Here is a 14,126-nt window from a genome sequence, read left to right on the forward strand (position 1 = left end):
TCATAATTGAGAAGATAATAATATTATATTGTTGCAGATGGAATTCATTAAAATTTGGAAATTGGGAGTGTCTCCCGCAACGACGCAGTCTCATCGTCATCGGACCCGTTTACCTAGCAGACACCATTAATTAAGGCAGCAGTTGCAGCGACCCCACATCATTGTCATCGGAGGGTGGGGAATAGTCTGGGTCAGAGTAAAATCAACGGCTGCGAGAGCCCGTTCATCAAGGAGTCTGACGACCCCTGAAAGCTACACATATATGGCCTCGAAACATCTGAGCCAAAACCAATCACATCCGTATTCAAACCCCAGACTCGCCTTTTTTTTCTTTTTCTTTTCCTCCTCCAAAATGTTTCGTCTTCCCTTTTGTCTTCCCCAAAGACACGTACTAATCCCTTCCACACACGCGCACGCAGGTACACACACGTACCGAGCTGCCAGCCGGGAATCGTGATGGGAAAGCTGGACCAAAAGCGATTACAAAACAAAAACAGGGCGAAGTTGAATAGTTCCAGTCAATCGAGCGAGTGGCTCTTTCTGTCAAACAATAAAAGCCTCTCTCTCTCTCTCTCTCTCTCTCTCTCTCTCTAGTCTCTACCTTCCCTCTCACTTTCCTTTTTTTTTTCATAGGTCACAGCTTTCCTTTCCGTATTTGGCCCTTTTTGGTGCAATTTTCTGTGGTCGCCGTCGGTACTGTTTGATTGTTCTGAAAGAAGTCAGGCTTTGACGACGTGTCACCGACATCTGTATATCATGCATGAGAGGGGGAAGAGGATCGACACAAGGGAGGCTGTGGTGAATGGAGAGACACAGAGAGAGAGAGAGAGGAGTGAGAGGGCTTTCATTTCTATGGCGTGGGTACCGTGGTTTTCTCTTGGTCTTAGAAAACCCTAAATCCTTATTTTTCCCGGTTTTACACGAAAAGAAAATGAGATCACGGATTGCTAGTCACTTTTGGTTTATTTCCTTAAACGTGTCTCACTGCGTCTCAGATCTGACTCACTTCTTTGGGTTTTGTATATATTCTGAATCTTTTAATTTTTTTGTTTCCACATTTGGGAAGTTTATTTTATTTTTTATCTTTACTCATTTCGCTTTTGCTTCTTCTCTCTAATTTCTGTTTCTCTGGGACATAGAAATTGACAGAAGAGAGTGAGCACACAGAGGCACTTGGTATAAGTCTATACTATTGCTTTTGCGTGCTCACTTCTCTTTCTGTCAGATTCCAGTGCCGGAGGAGGCCAATTAAAATATTATCATCCCCTCCGTCCTGTCTTTTGTTCCGGAATCTCTCTCTCTCTAATAATATCTCTGCTCTTCTTCTTGGTTTTGTGGGACTTCCAACTTCAAGAGCAGCACATCAGGAAAATAGGGGCCGGATTGAATGGGTGATGAAAAACAGTATCTCGTCGTCTTTTTTCTTATTTTGAAATTCCACCAATAATTTTATGTGCAATTACATATATTATAGTTTTAATTGTTGTAAGCGTGACTTTTGATGGTGTTTTTCCAAGAAGGTACAGCTGTTTACCGTGCGGATTGGGCGGTAAACCTTGTTATAGCACGGGACCATTCACGTTATGTAGGAGTAGTATGGTCCTCACAAACCTCTTTTATCCTTCATCCTTTCCAGCTTCTTGGTTAGAACTATCAACATCCTTGTGGCGCCGTTCCCCTATTTAATTCCTGCGCATGCGTTTTTCACCCGATCGAGATTTGATTCTTATGAGGGTTTTTTCTCACCTGAACCAAGCCAGAGTTTGGTTGCTCGGTATCTCCTTTCAGATATATATTATTGTTCATATGGGGTTTGAAACCCTATTGTTTCGGCACGATTACAGGAGGGTTTTCTAGGTCTAAGTGATCTAGCTTAATCTTGTAACTTAAATGCCTTACTAATGGGTCTTTGGAGAAAATAACTAATCTCGATATGATCTTTGAAACAAGTTTTTGCATTTTTCATCATATGTTGTGATTTGATGGGACGTGTTATGCGTAGAACAGATGTAAAACCTTTGGATTAGGTCATGGTAATGAGAATTTTACAGAAGAAGCCGTGTTGTTTCTTTGAGGTTTTGCAGGCCGGGGAGGATATTTTAAGGATCCGTCAACTCAAATGTCATCAGGACCGAAATCTTTCTCCGAAGAAAACTCGTCAAACAGGTTCTGTCCCGGTATGTTCCAAGAACCCTATTTTTGTTTCGCTTCATGCAGCATCATTTTCTTGTATTTTCAACTGCCTTCTAATGGATCGTGTTTGGTTTGCGTCTTTTGAACAATGATTATTACTTCTTTATAATCTCTAGACTTGCAACGTCTCGCAAGTCCACATAGAAATAGATGGCTTATTCTTGAACAGATCTTTATTTTCTGTAGTCGTCTGTGAGATCGTTTCGATGTGTCGTTAAATTACTATATATTGCATGCTAAATGGAATAAAAAATTCCCACCAGAAATTAATTGTAATAATCATTTCTCTTTGGGGTTTGTGTTTTTAAGATGCATCTGGATAATTTTCATCTGAGACATTAAGGCATTGAAACAAGCTGATTTGTCTTAGCCTTGATGGGAGTACATCTTATAAGAACTGTCCTTATTGTATTCGACAATATTCTTATCTGCGGTGTCTTTGGTAGGAGTATCTGAACTTATAAACTGCTATACTACTGTTCATACAGTCTTTGTTTTTAGTGTTTTAATCCTTTAAATTTTAGAAATTGAGTTTTAATTAGATTAGTTAGATAGATATGATTTTTCTCTTTAATGTCGAAGTGAGAGCGATTCGTTAATATATATATACACATATATGGGTCGTCATCCGTTTCATGGAATTCCCCTCAAATAATTAAAAAAAATGTGCACATTACTTTAGTTTATCATTTTTATTTTTTCGCTTTTGGGGTTCTACCTAGAGTTTAATATACTGCTATGCTATATATGTGGAACGTGTTGGCGTCTTATCTTAGTAGGTTAATACTGAATTGACTGTTTCATAATTGAGTTAATTATTCCATTTTTTCGAGAATTTCAGCTGATGTACTTTTAAGTCTAGAGCACTACATGCATGCACAATATGCGTGAATCCTTTAAAAGTTTAGAGTAAACACAAGTATGTTTTCTAATTGATCATTAGTCTATTGAAGCCATTACATACCCATCAAGATTCAAGACAGCTTTCTTACAGAATTAATGCCAGTGGTAATGTATACATCTACAATACATTTAGCGTACTGGTATTGTAATTATGTTGATCATGCCTCTTCTATCTAAATCGATGAGTAGTCAAATCCTAATTAATTATTTTTCTTTTTAAAATTTCCAACTGATCGAGAATGTTTTTTTTTTTTGGACAAGTAAATAATTCATTCAAGAAAGAGTCCGTTGAGAGTCACACACAAACACTGCATATCAGAACACATGATCACCACGCTAGTTATAAATTAGCAGACATTAAGTACAATCCAGTTCGTGGCAAGGCAAATCTACCAAATCAGGCAGAAAAGTCTTATGAGACATGCTATCTACAGAATCTGTTATCTAGAAAATTAGTACCATCTATGCAAAGTTATACATAGTATGCACAAATGAAGGAAGTGCCAAACATGAACACGAACAGCACCAACTTCCATTTACAAACGAACGGTGCACAACAACACAGCAGACACATTCACCAAATATTGCAGGAAGTCGCAATGGCGCACAATGAAAGCAACAGTGAGGCACAAGACCCGGCCAATGCCCCCCATACGAGGCACACATGATAGCAACTAGCCAGCACCAGCCAACGTCCATTCAAGTAGAAGAGTACAGTACTAGCTTGAAAGTATCAAGTGACAAGCATAACACTACTTGGAACAACCTGTTCCACTACCAAGACAATAGAACACAAACCAAATATTAGGCAAACAATACGAAAGTAGCAACATCATGGTAAATTAGCACAAATAATAGGTAGTTTAGGGAAAACAAAATTATAAGCCCGAGCAAATTTGCAAGCTAATGACAAGATATGTTAAAAGGTTCTCTCGGGAAGAACCCTATACCCCCATGCCATTTGTCTGACAAAGAAGAGCAAAATCTTTTGGAAGGTAGTTAAATTGGATGTAATATTGGAGAAACTAATATCAGTCAACTTGCATGATAGGTGCTTTTTCATCCAGAGAATCTATCCTTCCTATATATTTTTTCAAAATATTGGAGACTAGCGGCTATTGTTGGTTTGCTGTTGATCATACGTAGGAGGCCGTTTTGCTTTGAGACTAGTGAAAGATTATGCCATTGCTTCCAGAAGAAGGGTATTAGAAGAAAAACGGTGGTTATTAATTTATTCAGATGCATTGAACGTGCGAGATGTAGTTTCTGCTTGGATAGTACAAGGAGGGACAGCTTACTGCTGTTTGAACACACAGGGTTGTGCAAAAGTTATAGATTGTTCTCGGGTTAATTTGCAAGCTTTCCCGATAGAGTAGTCCTTATAGAAAAGGTTTACAAGGAGAATCCTGGAAAACCAGTCTATCATCAATATTAGTGATCGATGTTAGACCTTGTTTGATTGTTTCGTTGCAAAATCTGAAAAATGGGACTTGGTAAGGGAGAGATCAATTGATTAATGTCAAGGTACAATCTAGAATCCAATGTTATCCCAGATAGTCTCTGTTAGTATCTCTATCAAAATCACCCATAAGAGGGCACAATCGGTTCCAATATTAATGGTCACACCATTGGAATTTATAGTACTCATCGGCAACAATAAACTTCATTTTCTTATGAAAAAAAACCCAGTTTTAGGGTTGTCCTCCATGCCCATGAAAAATTTAGGAGTCTTACTGATTTAAAAAAAGGTCTTATTTTCCTAGAAATTATTGATTTTAGTGAGGTTGCTTCTCACCCAATCGGACCAAATTTACTGGCTTTTACTAGTACTCACTTGCCATAGTTGTTTTAATAACATTGTTATTAATTAGGTTCCAATCTTTTGAATTTCTCCGAATCAAGGCCGGCCCATTTCTCCTTAGGTATGCGCACACGCAGTCCTTATAAGCTACTTTAGCACCACTTTGTGTCAACTAGCCACGGTGATAAAAGGATGGAGGACCAAATGGTTGGGATGGCGAAGAGAATACCTATTTAGCTGATTTCTACCTACCAATGACGTAAGTTAGCGAGCCGAGCTCTTTGCAATTGCTGTAAGTTTCCTGTATTATAATTCTCTCTTCAGGCACAATGTGGTCTAATTCTCAAAGACGAGAACAGATCAAAGTTATGCCTAAATATATTATCGAAAGCTTATCTTCTTTAAGCTCTAGTTAGTGTATTGATCATGATTTGGTCCTTCTCACTTACTGAGAAAAAACAACATTTACTACATTAGGAGGAGGAAAAGAAAAAAAATAATAATAATAAGTTTAGTTCTTAATTGTGGAGTGTAACACTCCCCAAGTATTTGATAAAAATACAATGAGGATAGCTCACTTTGAGGGGAATACCTCCAACAAATAAAAAGAAAAATGAAGAAAACAGATCAAATGTTAATTCAGTGCATGTTTTATAGATCCCATATGAGCATGGAAATGCTCTTTACATACTGCTGTCTCGTACTGTGCCTAGCTAAGAGTATTCAGCTAAGAGTATTCACATCTGGTTTCTATAATTTTTTCTAAATTTTAGCTAAAAATCACAATTCTTATAATTTTCTCCTAAATTTTACTCATATTTAAAAAACCTCATACATCTCATTTTCTATCATTTATCTATTATATTAAATAATCTTTTTTTATTCTTTTTGTATTATTATTTGTATTACTTTATTTCAACATATTTAACTATTTCCTATAAAATATATATAAAAACTGATTTATTGGGTGAATAGTGACCCCCCAAATATTGGGATTTATTGTTCATATCCTAAACCTATACGTTAAAATAGGGAACTGGATAAAGTGTTTATTTTGTCAAAAAGTTAAGTTGATTATCTAAAATTTAGAGATGTAGTGAATATAGGGAGCCAGATAGGAATGCTCTAAACAACAGGAAAATAAATGCAAAGATCCAAATGTTATGGGCTGAGCCCAATATTTGTTACAATCCAAGGTAAACACTTATAACATAACTGGAAAATAAATGTTGCCCATGGCCCTTGGCCTTCTCAATCAACCCAGCTTAACTTTTTTTGTTTTTTTTTGGACTATGACAAACCCTTCTTCTTCAAATGACCTTGCCCACAAGATGCGTGTATGCTTTAAAAGTAGACCTCAAGAGGCTGTTGAACCTTTGGATTCCTAGTGCTTCCACCACCCGGGTCAAAGATGAGGATGTTCCTTGCACTAATTTTGTCATATTTCTATTTCTTAGTCCCAACATCAATAATGTACACTTGATTTGCATGCCTTTCCAAGCCCATTAGAAAGTTATTAGGCTTGATATCTCAGTGTAGAAATGATTTAGGATGAAAAAATTTAAGATGATTAACATTTGATCTGCAAGCATAAGAATCGTCTTTGAAGGACGCTTCCTACTGCATAAGTCAAAAAGATCTTCACAATTGTTAGCCTGAATCTTAGTACATGTAATGCACAAAAGAATTTCACTTGGGAACATCCAACCTTTGCTTTGAGTTTTCCTTAAAATTAGATACATGTACCGTGGAGAAAATGCTCGATGGACACGAAGGTTCCTCTCCAACAAATCATCATTTTTCTCCCCAACCAACTATTGCATATGCAGAGTAGCACTTTTCCTCTTGATATCCTAAAGTTCCCTTTTGGTTGAAAATATAGAAGACTGCGAATGAAGAATATATTGTTGAGCTTCAGGGGAGATTTCACCACTTCCAATACAAATGTGGATCCACCTTCCTTGATCCAATGCCACTAGATTTGCCTAGGTTGAGGTTGCAAGGACACTTCTCAGGGTAAACTCATTGGATTTAGGACTTGTTTGTGACATCTTGTGGAAGGGATCCAAGGTCTCATAAGAAAAAATGGCAGTTTTTCTTTGTAAGCAGTGTTCATGGAAGCCTCACACAAAGGCATGGATAGGCTCATCAGTTTTATACATTGATAATGCACTCCCTTAGCACCTGTAAAGTTGTAAACCTCGATCTCTTTCTTCTCTTTTTTTGAAAAATAATATGCGTTCAGGAAAAATTTATCAGCACCCAGTAAGCAAGGGTAGAACATTTGATCTGCAATCAACTTGACCAGCTCATGATCAATACTCCAGTCGAAATTTCCACCTATAGTCCCTTCATAGTTCTTGTACTCAAGCACCCACTCACCAAGATCTAAATCACCAATTTGAGTGAGCTAATCATTGTAACATGGTTCACTTTACAAATGGAATCCTTCACCATTTTACAGAAAATACTCAGGGTCACCCCAAGGCAACTATTCTGTACATGTGCACACAAACTAACAATCGGACAACCCACAAAATAGCATGCTAGCAAAACACAAAGAAACAAATCCTCCTTAGTTTGGTCTGATTGAACATAACTAGTTAACAACAAAGTCTAGCAACAAACCACTCTTATTTGGCACTTCATCAAATACCTTTTGAGCCCTCAAGTTTTTATTACCTTTTGTAACAACCGTTCTGAGTCTCTCATCAAACCCACTCTCTAGATTGATTTCACTCACAAACTCCAAAAGGACCAACTCCACCAACACTACAATATTGTTGTTGTCAAGACCCACATAACCTAAATTTCTCAATTGCACACCCATTTTTATTTTAAGCTCCTTGATAGGATTGAGAGAGGAGAAGGCTTGTGGTAAATCACAAGAAGATGCTAAAAAAAGATCATCCAAACCTACTCCTTTGGCATTAAAGCCATCGGCAGTACCACGATAACATACCCTAGGAGTAATATTAGATACTACTTAAAAAGTTTTGACTTCCCGAAAAATGAGTATCATGCAATCTTGGTGTTCTACTCTGATCTTGGAAATAAAAAAGGTACCCATTCTAGATATAGTTCCTCTTCCTAGAGGGTGGCACACCTGAAATCCTTGAAAACATTCATCGTTCTCAGCCACTATAGGGACCCCCACAAGCGCAGAATCAATGAGCTCTGCACCCTCAATGAGATGTCCTTTTGCTAAGTTGTTCCTAGCGCCAGATTTACTATAAACAAATTGTCTAGCTAGAAAATCTAACTATAGGGATTGGTCTTGACATTGTCCATGTCGTTAATCTCTTCTCGCTGAAGACCCAACTCACCCTAACATCTCTCTGTTGGGTCTGTGTCGTGCACCAGATAATGTCCAATGTAGTCTCAATAATGCCCCCACCAGGATCGACCTCCCACCTGGTGCTCAAGAAATCAAGGATGATAGGCTTCTTCTGGTTGTGATTGTCACCAAATGTGGGTTGTTGTGATTGGGTTGTGAGGGGTTGGGAGTGAGATAGATCCACAATGAAAGTCCAATGGTGGTGATGAATATGATATAATCCATTTCCTTCGCTCAATTCTTTGCAATGGTGTACCCAATAACAACAACACCAGGTCAAACTCCCATTTGGGATGTTGGGAGTAAGTGTTGGGATTTAGAGGGTAGTGCTGGCTTGATTGGATGTTGGGGTATTTGAGAGGTATAGTTTCTCTGCTCTGAGAGAGAGAGAGAGAGAGAGAGAGAGAGAGAGAGAGAGAGAGGTTTTACTAGGGATTAGGCCTTCTTCTTCCTTGGTGAAGTCTTCGGCGTGGCCCTTCTTGCCGTCACCTTTTTCAGCCCTTGCATCTGGAGCTTTCCTCTCTTCTTTTAAGTCTATAGAGTCCAAATCTTCACTCATGGTTATTATCAAGAAATAGATATCCATCTTCAAATGCCCTTGTTTCTAGCAGTATAACATCATCTTCCAAGAGAAATTCATGATACATCAAGTTTTGTTGCTCCAGTGGATATATATGTCTTCCATATGCATATTCAATGTTCAGCTTCACGTGGTAAATTGTGTAGGAAGGTTCAACAAAGATCTTTAAATTTTCACCATATAAATACTTGACTATAAGAACCCTTTCTCCAAGATCTCTACATATTTCATCATGGAGTGCACGATGATAATTCTGAAAACAGAGTTGAAGTTCTATACTACTCAATTCAGCCATATTAGGATCAACTCTCTTATACCAATTTGTAACACTCCCCAAGTATTTGATAAAAATACAATAAGGATTGCTCACTTTGAGGGGAGCTCCTCCAGCATAGACGAAGAATGAAGAAAACATAAATATTTATGTGCATTTTCAATAGATCCCTTTTTACTATGGAAATGCTCTTTAGTCTTTACATAGTGATGTCCCATACTGGGCCTAGCTAAACAGAATGAAAATAAAATGTAAAGATCCAAATGGTACGGGCCGAGCCCAATATTTGTTACAACCCAAGGTAAATAAAAACACTAATAACATAACAGGAAAATAAATGTTGGCCCATGGCCTTCTCGATCGAGTTCAACTTCTTCTTTGGGCTGTGACATGGAGATTGTTTGTAGATTACCTTACTCAAAATTGAGAATGCCGTCTGAAAAATAGAGATGAGAAATTCGTTCTCTTATGACATCTTCATTGGAAATTGAAAGATCCTTTTGCTGCCATGTTGTTGAGTCAAGAAAAACAAACTTCAATGACTAAGACATATAAGTAGGGAAATAGTGGAATGCTTTGTCTTACGCCTCTGTATTTAAGAAAAAACGATCGAGTTTACCATTGATCTAGATGATTGTAGAGGTACACGTCTTAACCCATAGTTATACCTTTATAAGGAAATTAATTGTTCCCAATATCACTAGCAAGAAGGCTCCCACCTAATTGTATTGTAAGCTAAGTACATACCTAAAGGATTCCTTGTTTCAATTGTACTTTCTCGATAGTTCTTGGGCAAGTAAGATATTAGCCTCCATCCATCTTCTTGAGATGAAAGTCGTCTATTATTTAGTCCCAAGGCCAGGAAGTAACAATTTGATCTATATAATATTTACAGGGGTGGGGATTATTGATCTTGGGAATTAACATCACACCATGAAATTTACTGAAGATTCTTCCTATTGAAAACCTTTGAAAAAGTAGGTTGTTTGGCTAATATAAGGATCTTATTATATAATTGTAATAGAGTCGACAAATATTTTGTTTTACTCCAGCATAAGTAGTTGAATTCTTTAGTAAGTTGAATTAGACAATTACAAATTATGACTCCATCTACACAAATCAACTTAGAGACATGATCCTAATTAAGTATTGAAAATGAGGCCTTAAAGCTCTAAGCAAATTTAAATTGAATCTCTACAAATATTGTGCTGATAGTGCTAAACCAATCAACAACCACTAACCATATTGTGATTTGAAAACAAGCAATAGTAGGATTACTTAGCATCTTTTTAGACAAGCCATCCTCTAATACTTTTATGTCAAGCATCATCAAGAGGTGTAATATATATGATGCTATCATATATAGATGAAGCTATTTGTATTTATACTTTAGTTCCAATGGTTAGGATCACTAGCCAACTCTACGTCTTGTAGAACCCGATGGGGATAACACGACTTAGAATAAAATTGACCGACACGAAGAGCCTCTGACATGAAGCCTGAAATGCCAGAACATTTTCTTTGAAAAGCATCTTTAGCCCTTCTCAATGCGCCATTCTAGTACTCATGTAAGATTCCTAAATAGCCACCATGAATATAAGATTATGTAGGAATTGGAAGGTTTGATAGCAAACCTTGTGCAAAACAGGAAAAACCAATGATTACAAGACGATTTATTTTTATGAATGCGCCATTCTAGTACTCATGTAAGATTCCTATATAGCCACCATGAATATAAGATTATGTAGTAATTGGAAGGTTTAATTGATAGCAAACCTTGTGCAAAACAGGAAAAACCAATGATTACAAGACGATTTCTTTTTATGTGGCTGGAATCAAGAGGTTGTAGATAAGAGAGTAGTATTTTGTGTATTTCTTTTAATAGGCACCCATGAATATGAGAATTGTTAATACTTGAGTCAGTTAGATCATGAAACAGCACATACGGAGAAATTAGTTGTGGGAGGAGTGATTGACCTTTGTAGACGGATCTGATTCTAATTTGTGAGGTGTTTGTCTTCAAAACTCTAGCTTGCTAGTGAAAATTTTAGGAAGCTCATTACATTAGGCCTCATTTGAATAGCGAGATAAGATGAGATAATCTCTAAATGGTAGTGAAATGGTATGAGTTAATATGTTTTATAGAGTTTAGGAAAATGAGAGGAAAAGTTAAATAGAAATATTATAAAGTTAAAATAATTTTTTAATATTATTTTTTTTTTGGATTTTGAAAAAATAATTCTTTTTTTGAATTTTTTTTTGAAGTCTAAGAAAGTTGTAATGATTAGATAAATAATTTGTAGACTTGAAATTAAAAATTATTTATGTTTTTGATGTTCGGATATTGAGATGAGTTGGGATGAGTTATGAGAACTTTGCTATCCAAACCAGGCTTTAATCATTCATTCATACTTCTAGATTGAATCTAAGACTGCCTATATATGACGTAGAATTTATGATATTCTAAAACAGATCAGACCATGCATAGAATTTAGTACTTGATGGATCTTGTACCATTTTAGATCGACCAATAGGGGTTTACAATAGGAATGGCATGCATCCCAATTTTGTGCATGCCATGACGAGAATAGTAAAAAGAAGAATGTGTCCATTTGGTTATTGTGCTTATTCACAAACACAAAAGTTCCTGAATTTAGATATTGTTGCAAGTTGTGTGCGCACGCACGTGTGTGGTCTAGCTCTCATTATATTATGAAATGATCTTGATATTTGATACAGCGTGTTTGAAATGCTCATGAGCTAATTTTTTAGATGATATTTGTGTTTTCACTTTTTTTGTTTGTGTATACATGCACATGTGTGCACTGATTTGTTCAAGCAAATGTGGAGTCTTGTAAATGAAGAGATCTCTTGCTGAAATTAGTGTATACATTTTATAAAGGAAGAAATTAACTTGGAAATGAAATGGATATAGATCACAAAACTTAGGAATTATTATATAACTTGTGCATAGAAAATAGTCCATACAAGGAGGTACTGCACTCTGAGTAATTTAATTAAAAATTGGCCCCTTAATGCACGTACGGTTGTGTTGTTAATCATGCCTTACTTTTGTTTATTTTAATTTGATTTTCTTCTTTTGGTAATAATAGCACATTTTGATGTTTTTATGAAGAATGTAGGATTCTGATCTAATAAGACAAACAACATATAGTGCAAAGGATATCAAGAATAATGCTATGACATTTGAACAATAAATTCTGGGTTCTATATTCCATGGAAAACGTACATATGCATGCAAGAAAAGAATCCCAACAAGTTAAGTTTTAATCAATGTCGTCAGTGCTTTCTCCTAGATCCAAAGATTTCATCTACTAATTGGTTTTTGTAATTTCCAAAACCAGAAATTCTAGTACTATTCTTATGTGCCTAATTTATGGTTAAGGGCGGTACGTACGTACGTCGTGGCTTTTGCTTCAATATAAGTACTCATATGAACGAAACTAGAAGAAATACCTATCATACATGATTCTATTTGGCATTGCTAATTATGCATGTTCTCGATCGTTTCATAACAATTTTATGTTTTCCCCTCTTCTCAATTGTAATGATCACAGGTTTTGAGAAACAAAATAATAATAAAGTATGGGTGCAATGGCATGCATATATATATATATATATATATATGCAATGAGCGACAAATACCTGGATGAGGATACGTAGCATGTGTGCGGAGGTGTTTAGAGGTAATTAAGAGTTCTGATTCAGGAATATTAATATAAAGGGGAGAGTTTTTTGCTACGTGTGTATATATGCTATATATATTGTTTTCATGGATTTTATATAAAAATGTCGATCCAGTCTGCTCAGTTTCCACATATATATGCGTGGGTTTTAACCGGGTCATGAACTCATTCTCGTTCAGGTTATAACGAGAGAAAGCACAATTAAGGGTTTGGAAGACAATGGAATTTCTTTTCTAAGCGCAAGAAGATATTTTTGCGCGCTTGGGATTGCATTTAATTTATTGCAAGAAGATCATATTGTTTGTCTCGCTTCCACTAATTAAAGATGTGGATTGCCTTATAGGAAGAAACAAGCGGCGTGTTGAATGCATGGTTAATGTCTTTCTGATTATGAAAAAGTGGCCGGCAGGAAAATGTGAAAATTGTTGCAAATGCATACATAAATTAACTCGGTGGGTAATCAGCAAAATGTGAAAATTGTTGTAAATGCATACATAAATTTTGCACGTAGTTAATCATTTTGATTCCATCTCTTAGAATTTTACCTCATTCATATATCAATGTTTAGAATTTTTAAATTCGTCAATGTATTTTTTAATTCATTTATTATCCTTTCATATTGTTTATTCTCATGTGCCTATAAAAGTTTGGTTAGAAAAGGTTGTCTTGAGTACAACCATTTGCAACAACCAAGAAATTAGAGGTAAATGATGTTGAGATTTCTAAAAGCTAGTTTTATATATCACGATCTTTCAATTTAATTTCTTGATACTTCTTTTTAATTTTACAATAGGATTTCAGCAATGAACTTTAGCTAAATATTGTTGTGTTCTTTTTATATTTGACAAGCTATTTGTGTAACATTTGTCGACTTTGGTAAGTTAATTAGTCCTATGTGATATTATGTGGGTTTGAATTTTATCATATAAATGCAATGGGTATTCTTCTTTTTCTGCAGGTTAGTTTGATTTTTAATACTTTTTTTTTTTTTTTCATTAAGTGCGTATTATGCTTGTAGTAAATCATATTAAATCATACAAAACTTCAATTTGTTGTCCTCGATGATTCTAGTAATAATTATTTATCATAAATTTTTGATGATCATGACATTCATCTTGATTCAATGAATCTTGAAAATACCAATAGGCAAGAAATGAAGCAATCATTCAGGTTCGTAATAAAGCAATGTTTTTTCTTTGCCCCCTTCTGTATGAAGAATTAAAAATTGATTAACTCACAATAAGTTATATATTAATTGTATGGGATGGTCTAAGGTAGACGTGTCAGCATCATATCACATGATCGAACTTTCATTAATTTGATTTGACTTT

The 14,126-nt window shown here is 35.8% G+C and overlaps 1 long non-coding RNA gene across 1 annotated transcript; it reads left to right on the forward strand.

Moving 5' to 3' along the window:
- The first annotated feature begins 863 nt into the window (after nt 1-863).
- LOC122317078 lies at nt 864-13,748 on the forward strand. Its single transcript, XR_006244372.1, has 3 exons — nt 864-2,177; nt 12,667-12,795; nt 12,975-13,748. It is a non-coding gene; the product is annotated as an uncharacterized LOC122317078 (long non-coding RNA).
- The last annotated feature ends 378 nt before the right edge of the window (nt 13,749-14,126 follow it).

Source organism: Carya illinoinensis, chromosome 7 (assembly GCF_018687715.1).
Source record: "Carya illinoinensis cultivar Pawnee chromosome 7, C.illinoinensisPawnee_v1, whole genome shotgun sequence".
Classification (NCBI taxonomy): Eukaryota; Viridiplantae; Streptophyta; class Magnoliopsida; order Fagales; family Juglandaceae; genus Carya; species Carya illinoinensis.